Here is a 10,566-nt window from a genome sequence, read left to right on the forward strand (position 1 = left end):
AAAAAAAAAAGGACTCAATGTGAGACCTGTCACTGATAAAATACTTAACCTCTCGTACTTACTTAGTAAAAGACAAATACTTTCCCCCATAGAGTTGTGAGGAAAAATAAGGCACCCTATACAGCCATCTCTTGTAAACTGAAAAGTTGTGTAAACATATTAAAATACTGAGTTTAGCAAAGTTCCAGCTGTCTCCACAAAAGACCTCACTTCCCTACATTAACCTTCAGCTTTAATGCAGCTTTCTCCATTATAACATTAAAATGTATTTACTGAGTTCCTATTATGTGTGATGTACTGTGCTAATAGCTAAAGATCCAATAGAGGATAATCAGGAAAGAAGATAAAAATTGTATGAGCTCAACTGTTCTATTGTATGTAACAGAATAGAACAACCTTGAGACATGTATATAAGCATAGCCAAATGCTTAACGTTCTTTAAACTTAAGCTTTTTTCCTCATTTTTCTCTTTATATTGTTTTACTCTCCAAGAGGCAAACATGCCTTTCCTCTTATTAAAAGATTTTCAACCTGGGTACCAGTGGCTCACACCTGTAATCCTAACTACTCAGGAGACTGAGATTTGAGGATCACTGTTCAAAGCCAGCCCGGGCAGGAAAGTCCGTGAGACTCTTATCTCCAATAAACCACCAGAAAACCAGGAGTGGCGCTGTGGTTCATGTGGTAGAGCATTAACCTTGAGCTGAAGTGCTGAGGGACAGTGCCCCAGGCTCAGAGTTCAAGCCCCACGACCGACAAAAAAAATTTTTTTCAAAGCACCAAACACTACAGATAGAACATTGTGTCCTCAGAGACAATAAACCACTCAAGTCATCAATATATTTAAAATCATAGTGTAGTGTAATAAACATAGTCTTAATGAATGGGAAAATTTACAAAAATCTTAAGACCTCGATTCCTCCCTTAACTGCCTAACTCCATAGTAACCCATAAAAGCAAATTTCAGGTCCTAAGGTCTTCAGGACCTTATGTGGCAGGGTTAGATGGATCATGTGGGAAAGCAAAGACCACTTTGTCTAGGCTAGAGTTAGTCTCCATTTATATTTTGGACCCTCATACACACACCCATAGTGCCTGGTAGGTTTTTCAATAGTGTCCTCTTACGTGAAAGAGGAGTTATTCTCAGACCTTTCTTATCAGCTATATTAAATAAACTAGAAGAGAAACCAGAGGAAGCTAGGAGAGGGAGAGGGAAAGTTCCAACAGATGACTATTCCCCCCAATAATCATGTTGTAAAAAATTCACTTTTAACTTCTTTTTTTTGGGGGGGGAGTCCAGTCGTGGGGCCTGAACTCGGCCTGGGCGCTGCCCCTCAGCTCTTCAGCTCAAGGTTAGCGCTCTACCGCTTGAGCCACAGCGCCACTTCCGGCTATTTTCTCTTTGCTTATGTGGTGCTGAGGAATTGAACCCAGGGCCTCATGCATGCAAGGCAAGTGCTCTACCACTGAGCCACCTTCCCAGCCCCTACTTTTAACTTCTTGATACTTCTCACAGAAGCATTTTTGTTTAAGCCATGCTCTACCATATATTATATTCATATGTACTTGAGGACTCCATTGTAGATTGGGGATATTTTCTCCAGAAAAGGACAGACATGATGAGTTCTTATAGTCTAGAGAAAGCTACTACAATACCCATTGGCTACTTTAATCATGTTTTCTCTTTTTTTCTTCTTTTTGTGCTAGTACTGGGGTTTGAACTCCATGCTTTGTGCTCTTGTTTTCTTTCTCTCAAGGCTGATGCTTACCACTTGATTCACACTTCCACTTCTGGCTTTTTTTTTTTTGCTGGTTAATTGGAACTAAAGAGCCACCAGTGCCCAGCTAATCATATTTTAAAGAACAACAACAACAAAAAAAAAAACACTTTAGTTCTGAAGTGTCACAATAAGAAAAACACTCAGGAAGTTAATGACTACTTTTTTAATTGCATGCAAAAACTATTTGGACCTGATTATACTTCATATATCTATTAAGCTATTTTTTTTATTATTTTTGTTGTTGTTGTTGGTTGTGGTGCTTGAAAATTGGGCCTGGGCACTGTCCCTCAGCCCTTCAGCTCAAAAGCTAGTGCTCAACCACTTGAGACACAGCGTCATTTCTGGCTTTTTCTGTTTATGTGGTGCTGAGGAATTGAACCCAGAGCCTCATGCATGTGAGGCAAGCACTCGACTACTGAGCCACCTTCCCAGCCCCTCTCCCTTTTTTAGTCAGTTGTGGGGCTTGAACTCTGGGCCTGGGCACTGTCCCTCAGCTCTTCAGCTCAAGGCTAGCACTCTACTACTTGAGCTACAGTGCTACTTCTGGTTTTTCTGGTGGTTAATTGTAAATAAGTGTGTCACAGACTTTCCTGCCCGGGCTGGCTTTGAACCGCAATCCTCAGATCTCAGCCTCTTAAGTAGCTAGGATTACAGGCATGAGACACTGGCACCCGGCTTCTTTTTATTATTTTTTAATACAAAGGTTCCAATTCCATAAGTCAGGTTTGAGTACAGTGCATCTTGATCAATGTTACCTCTTCTGTAGTTCTCCCTTATTTTTCCCCATTCCTGCACTCAAAAAGTGTAGTTCAATTTTTACTTAATTTAAACTGAATATAATGAAAGTTCTTATCCTTTTTTAGCTCATTTCAAGGGACTCAGAGGATATACTTTCCCTCCTGAATACTGTACCTCCCAAAAATAACTTTAATAACTTGAATTGATTCTAAAGATTACAGTTGGAGAATAATTGATATCAATAAGTTAATAGAAAGAAAAGTTCACTTTTAAACCTATTAAATTGCAGTAAAGCAAAATAAAACCTACAAATAGCAACTATGGAGATTACTAAGAATTTTCCTGTGTCTTTGCCTACTAGAAATTTGTCCTTGACTCCAGTTGGGGTTTCCTTACAATTAAAATGAGATCTGTAGGTCAGCCTTCTATCTCCAAAATCCCATTCCTTTTACTTATGCTATAAGAGGGCCTAATGTGTTCCATCTATTTGCAACTTGGAAGCTTATTCATTTTAATTTCAGGTTCATGACAGGATCCTTTTACTTATGCTATAAGAGGGCCTAATGTGTTCCATCTATTTGCAACTTGGAAGCTTATTCATTTTAATTTCAGGTTCATGACAGGATTTCCAACATATTTGAGACTGGTTGGGTTACCTCTTAATAAGTAGATCTTCTCAGGCACATCATGAACAAATATAAAAAGGAGAAAATGGAAACAATGAAATTAAGAGTTGAGCAGAAACAAAATTATCCCTAAACACTCAAGCCATTGCTATAGTACTGTAATCATAAATTCAGTAACAGAAAAAGAATGACTGATAATTTTCTTCTTTCTCCTACTGAGATTACTATTTAAGTCCTGCCACAGCCATTCACCTTCTTTGTTTGGCCTACCAATGACCACCTCCATCATTCCCATCCCACTCCACACCCCTATGGAGTCTCACAAGTGTTCCTGTAAGAAACAAATCCAAGATACTAACACCTAAGCCTATTCGTGTCTTAGCCATTTCAGTTCAACTATCTTTAAGTCAAATTTGAGATGGGGGGACTTTATAAGTACATAATCATTTGAGGATAAGATCAATTAGGATCCATCTATCCAAATTAAATTATATATTCTAAGAAGACTATCTTCTCCATTGTATCAAATCAGCCCCTACCATCTGTTCTTAGACTACCTAGCTATTGGCTCTGACTGAACAAGTCAAGCAACTTCTTTTGATCTCAGCTTTTCTTATCTGACAATTAAAGGGAGATTGGTCTGTCACTGGAAAAAAAAAAGTACTTGAGACAAAGGAAGCTACTCTTAGGAGAGGAACACAAAGGCATAATGCCTATGTGCATCAAATGAACTCCAGGAAATGAATACAAGTTTTTCTTTGTTGTTTTTGCATTCTTTTTGTCTTGTTTGTTTATCTGTATTTGAGAGGGTAAGGGAGCACAGAAATGGAGGGACAAAGGGTGAAAATATGCAGCAATGGTACTTACTAGACACTATGTTGAAAATGAACTTGATGGTGGAGATGAGAGGGGGAAAACTGGGAGAGAGTGAGGGAAGGGGTGACATTATCCAAAAAGAAATGTACTCTTTACTTGACTTATGTAACTGTAACCCCTTTGTATATCAACTTGATAATAACAATAAAAAGGGAAATAAAAATGAAAATAAATTACCGACAAAAAATTACCTGAGAAAAATCAACTTAAAGAAGGAAATATTCACTATAGTTCATTGTTTCAGAAGTTTCAATCCGGTCACTTGACTACAATGCTTTGGAGCTAAAAATAAGGCCAAAATATCATGGAAGAAAAGTACATGGTAGGAAAAGTTGCTCACTTTCATGGTATCTAAGACATAGAAGGGGCCAGCAATAAGATATAGGGACTGATTAACGACTTCACTCTATTTTTTTTGGAAAATAGAAAAGGAGAACATTTTCTAATTCCTAATATGAGGCCAGTATTACACTGGTTCCAAAAGTCTCTGGTTTGGGCAGAACAAAAGAAGAAAGGAGGGAGGAAACAAATCTGAGTATATAAAAGAGAGAGAGAGAGAGAGATTACCCAGGTGGACTCAATCTGATTACCAAAACTTTAAAAGCTGAGAATTTTTTCCACAGGGTAACATAATAGGGTATTGAAGAGATTTAATGGATGAGAGGAGCTGGTGTGCTACTATGGCTTTGAAGATGATCATGTGCAAGGACTTGAGAGCAGCCTCTTGAAGCTACAAATCCAAGCCAACAGCCAAAAACAGAATAGAATTCTATCTATCTGAAGGAGCTTGAAAACGAATTCTTGCCTTGTTCCTTACCTGTAGACCTAGCTACTCAGGAGGCTGAGATATGAAGACTGAGTTTCAAAGTCAACCAGCTCAGGAAAGTCTGAAAGACTCTGATCTCCAAATAACCACACAAAAAAGCTAGATATGGGGGCTGGGAAGGTGGCTCAGTGGTAGAGCACTTGCCTTGCATGCTCGAGGCCCTGGGTTCAATTCCTCAGCACCACATAAGAAAAAAGCCAGAAGTGGCGCTGTGGCTCAAGTGGTAGAGCGCTAGCCTTGAGCTGAAGAGCTGAGGGACAGCGCCCAGGCCCAGAGTTCAGGCCCCACTACCAGAAAAAAAAAAAAAAGCTAGATATGGAGCTGTGGCTCAAGTGATAAGAGTACTAGTCTTGAGCACAAAGCCCAAAGACAGCACCTAGAACCTGAGTTCAAGCCCCAAGACCTGCATCAAATAAACCAAAAAATAAAATAATAAAGGGAATTCTTCCCTAGAACCTACAAATAAGAGCCTATTTGTTGTGCTAGGCAGCACCTTTATTTTTACCTTTAAGATGCTAAACAGTAAACCTAGACTCTACTGTTTGAAATTTCTGACCTTAAAAAATAAAAGGTAATAATTGGTTCTAATTTAGGCCATTATGATTGTGGTAATTTGTTATATCAGCAATGGAAAACTACTATTAATGGGTAACTGTGGTAGACCCATATAATCAAGTACTAGTCAGCACTGATCGTTCATGACTGTAACCTTACTCCAGAAGCTGAGATCTAAGGATCATGGTTGAAAGCTAGCTCAAGCAGGAAAGTATGTGAGACTGATCTCCAATAAAGTATTCAGAAAAAGCCAGAAGTGGCACTATGTCTCAAGTGGTAGAGCACTAGCTTTGAGCAAAATGAATCTCAGGGACAGAGCCCAGGCCCTGAGTTCAAGCCCCAGGATTAGCACAAAAAATATTTACAAAAACAAATTATGCCAAGTTAAAAGAAAGAAAAGACTGGATATTATACTATTTCATCCCCATAAAATTCTAGAAAATGCATACAATCTGTAATACAGAAAACAGATCATAATTACATGGAATGGAATAGAAGGGGCAATTAAGGAAAAATGGATTATAAAGAGCCATGAGAAATTTTTGAGTAGTGATAGTTATGTTTATTATCTTATTTGAGATGGTGGATTCATGGATGTATCCTCAAGTTAAAAGTCATTAAACAAAGCATTTTAAATATGTATGATTTATTTAATAGTAGAGAATGGCCAGATACTAGTAGCTCATACTTGTAATCTTAGCTACTTAGGAGGCTGCATTCAGAGCATCTCAATTCAAAACCAGCCCAGACAGAAAATACCTCAAGATTCTGCCCCCAAAATAACCATCAAGAAGCTAGACTGGAGTCATGATTCAAGTAATAGAGCACCAGCCATGAACAAGTAAGCTGTATAAGCATATGAGACCCTGTGCTGAAGCTCCAGTACAAGCTTAGAAACAAATACAAAAGCTTTTGAAATCTTCAATAAGTTTTACTTCTAGTTCTATTAAATTAGCAAAAATTTGTGTATTGCGCACAGAATCAGTGGAAACAGGTGAAAAAATACAGCAGAGGGGCCCATCGACTGCAATGGACATTGATGAAAGTGAACTTAGCAACTCAAGGGCAGTAATGGGAGGGAGGGAATGAGAGAGAAAGAGGGAATAGCTGATACTAAGCAAAAGGAAAGAAATGTACATGTCACCCGATTTGTAAAAAAATAGTTTTATTGTTAAAGGTCATAGAGTTATAAGCAATGTAGATTAAGATAATATGACTACCATTGTGAAGATTAAAACATGTTTGTGACTTAAAGAAAAGTAAAACAACAACAACAACAAAAATTTGTGTATTAACTGCTAAGTCTCTAGGTAAGCAATTTTTTTTAAGGTTTACCCATCTAAAGGACCTAATTCCTTTAAATTCTTCTGAACCAGGATGTTTAATCAGCACGTTAGCTGCCTATTGTCTGTTAACTGCATTCCAGTCACTAACTGGAGTTTAGAAATAAACTAAATTTAACATTTCTCATGTTGCTTCATATTCTCTAAAAGATCTGCTTCTCTGAACTTTTGCAATACTTTCTACCTGTTCCACTGCTCAGTCTCTGACTGCATATTCTGATTTATTATGCTCTACTAACTTCTTACAGGAGTCTGTCAATTCAATTAATTGAAAGATACTTGAAAGCCAAGAGTCGATTCATTTGTTCATTAAATATTGGCAGTTCCAATATGTTGATGCGAGAAACAATTTAATTTCCCTCTGCTTTTCCAAGTCCTTGGGCAAGGCCCCTGTAACAAAAAAAAAGAAAAAAAACAGATTAACAAAAAGAAAACTAACTGAAGTTTACTATAACATGTATATCTCAACATACATAAGAAATATCCAAGGAATGAGTAATTTTCAAAGAGATAGATTAAGCACTCTGGCCTGTAGAAACACCTTCAGCAAATAATCGATTTTTAAAATAACAAGACAAAGGAAAAGGACTTTGAATCCCACATACCAGCAAATTGTAGGAAGATATACATATGGATAACTAATGGCAAATAAAGCTCCTAAAGTCTGTTATGTAGATTCCTCTAGAACTGCTAAACCAGGAAAGGACTAGAGTCCACTCAGTCTGGGAAAAGCTCCTGTCCTTTTTGTTAGAGAAGGGAGGAGGGACACCACTGTAAATTCATGCCCTGCTTTTAGACAAACAGGGAAAATGTCTGGAGCTTTTGTTGCTTCTGCCTCAGTTGTCATCACTCAAAATAATCCTCATTCCAAAGACATATTTTGTAGTGGAAGATTCTTCTGCCTATTACGGGTTTGAGAAACAAATATAAAATGGTCTGACCTTCCATAATCTACTGAAGGAAGAGATATGTAGACACCATCTGTGAGCTGAGCAATGGCTGGAAGTCTCAAGAGCAGCCATCTGCAGCCTGAACATTGAACCATCCTTCCTTCATCTTATAACCATGTCTACCAATGAATATACTAACTGTCCCATTGCATATCTTAACAGACTCAAGGACAAAGGCACAGAAAGTTCAGAAATGAAGTAGCATCAAGTAAAAATTAATGGAGAGCTGGGGAAAGCTGAGAAAGATGACCAGATGTTAGAAGGAGAAGTATCATTTCATGATGATGCTCTTCCACTGCAGAAAAACCACAATAATCAGCACATTGTGAATTGTGCTGTTCATGACATTGCCAAAGGCATAAGTAGCAACAATTTGGAACACCAGCTCCAAGCTACTCAAGCAGCTAGGAAATTGTTTTCTAGGGTAAACATTCCCCCATAGACAACATAACCGTGGCTGGTTTGATTCTAATTTTTGTTTCTGTATTGGTTACCTTTCTTTTTTTTGGGGGGGGGTCCAGTCGTGGGGCCTGAACTCTGGGCCTGGGCGCTGCCCCTCAGCTCTTCAGCTCAAGGCTAGCGCTCTACCACTTGAGCCACAGCGCCACTTCCGGCTTTTTTTTTTCTTTTTGCTTATGGGTGCTGAGGAATTGAACCCAGAGCCTCAGGCATGCAAGGCAAGCGCTCTACCACTGAGCCACCTTCCCAGCCCCTTGGTTACCTTTCTTATTGCTGAGACTAAATGTCTGACATAAATAACTTAAAAAGAGATTTATTTTAGCACATAGTTTCAGAGGTTACAGCCCATGAGGACAGAGAGAGCTTGGCAGATCAGAGCAGCACACATCATAGCCAGAAAGCAGAGAAGAGTAGGTCTGGCTTTCTCCTTTTCTCTTTTATCCCAGCTGTGCCTTCACCCTATGGGAATGGTGCCACCCACATTCAGGGAAGAGATCCCTTCTTTGTGAATCCTCTCTGGAAAGAAACTCACAGCTATAATAAGAAGTATACTTTATTGATCTCTTAGGCACATTTCAATCCACCTACATTAACTGTCAAAGTTACTCATCATGGCTTCATTCTTGGACAGAATTTATTGCAGTCCTAATTGGTTCAAATGTGGCTGGGCACTCACTAGCATCATTTCTAGGACATCAGATGATATCAGGTGGATACAGTGCATTCCCAGCATTTATTTCTCTGCTGGCAACTGATCATGTTCATGTCAGTGAAGAAGCAGTATAGGATTGGGGGAATATTGCGAGTGATGCTTATCAAGTATGGTATGGTACCACTAACCTTCTGTGAGATCTTCTTGCAGTTTCTGATATGTGAAATAATGTAATTGTTTTAATTAGCCTTACCTGGATATCTTCAAATCATTGTTTTACTTTTTACAAAAAAAAAATCTTTTTGGTGAACAAATTCTTCCTATTTTGTCTCTGACATCACAATGATCTAGAAGTACTACCTAATACCATGCAAACATTTCAGTGAATGTGCTGATATGGTTGTGAAAACAGGAATTACACTCATCTTGAAAAGATTCTAGGAGCTACTGCATTGCCAATTGTTTCTTATGCACTAAGAGCCATAGGGAATATTATCACTGCAATACATGGCAGACTGTGATAGATGTAGGTGCAGTTGTCATCTTTTCAAACCTGCCAACTAATCTCCAGACAAAATATTCAGTAAAAACAAGCAAACAAACAAAAACTACAAAGACCATGTCAAACATCACAACTGGCCATCAGAATCAGAGACAATAAGTTGAGAATCACAAATTATCCCATTTCTATTGGCATTTTCATTTAATATTTTTTCCAAGTCTTTCCATTTCCTTATGCATGGGGTGATGTCATTCTTTCCGATGGATGCATAGAATTCCATTGTATATATACCACATTTTTCTTGACCCATTTATCTACTAAGGGGCATCTAGGCTGATTCTATATCTTAACTATGGTAAATAATACTGCAATGAACATAGTTGTGCTGATAGCTTTAGTGTGGCCTTGTTTGTGGTCATTTGAGTAAATACCCAGGAGTGGAATTACTGGGTCATAAAGGAGTTCTATGTTTAGTCTTTTGAGGAACCTCCATAGTGTTAGCATTCTAAGGCAGACTTTAAACCCAAAGGGAGGCTATATGGCTTGTGTACAATTAATTACACAACAGGTGGAACAGTTGAACAGATTGTATACCTCCTTTACAATGACATAATGAAACCACTGGTGAATTACTAAACAGCTAAAAAATACCAAGATCATTATTATTATTATAGTTCTTTGGGTGTGGGTGTGGGTGTGCGTGCGTGCGTGCGTGTGTGTGTGTGTGTGTGTGTGTTGCTGGGTTTCAATTCAGGGCCTTGTACTTGGCAGGCAGGTTCTCTACCACTGAACTATGCCTCCAGTCCTAATTCTGGTTATTCTGTATGCCATTTCAAAAAGCTTTCAGGCTGCTGAGAACCTGGATAAAGCCAAGAGACTTAGTATAATACTTAAAGACTGTCAGTTGAGCCAAATGAAGCTCTATAAACCCATAAAAATGGGTTTGTGTATGAGACTTCATTAAGCTTGCCTGGGAAGTATTTCTCAGTTGAGCAAGATCAAAATGTTGTGCTACAACTATGTTTATCACAGCATTCTTCACCATAGCTAAAATATGGAACCAACCCAGATGCCCCTCAGTAGATGAATGGATCAAGAAAATGTGGTACATAGACACAATGGAATTCTATGCCTCCATCAGAAAGAATGACATTGCCCTATGCAAATGGAAAGGCTTGGAAAAAATTATATTAAGTGAAGTAAGCCAGGCCCAAAGAAACATAGGTCCCATGGTTTCCCTTATTTGCAATATCTAGTA

General features: G+C 38.4%; 1 protein-coding gene across 1 annotated transcript in view; it reads right to left on the reverse strand.

Annotated features, from left to right (window-relative positions):
- Positions 1-6,620: 6,620 nt before the first annotated feature.
- Positions 6,621-10,566, reverse strand: part of Mettl4 (methyltransferase like 4) — a 37,848-nt gene continuing 33,902 nt past the window's right edge. Inside the window, exon 10 of the mRNA XM_013027125.1 lies at positions 6,621-7,135. The gene's annotated coding sequence lies outside the window, so the exon portion shown is untranslated. The remainder of the gene's footprint in view (positions 7,136-10,566) is intronic.

The sequence above is a fragment of the Dipodomys ordii genome, unplaced genomic scaffold (assembly GCF_000151885.1).
Source record: "Dipodomys ordii isolate 6190 unplaced genomic scaffold, Dord_2.0 Scaffold100, whole genome shotgun sequence".
NCBI classification, from domain to species: Eukaryota; Metazoa; Chordata; class Mammalia; order Rodentia; family Heteromyidae; genus Dipodomys; species Dipodomys ordii.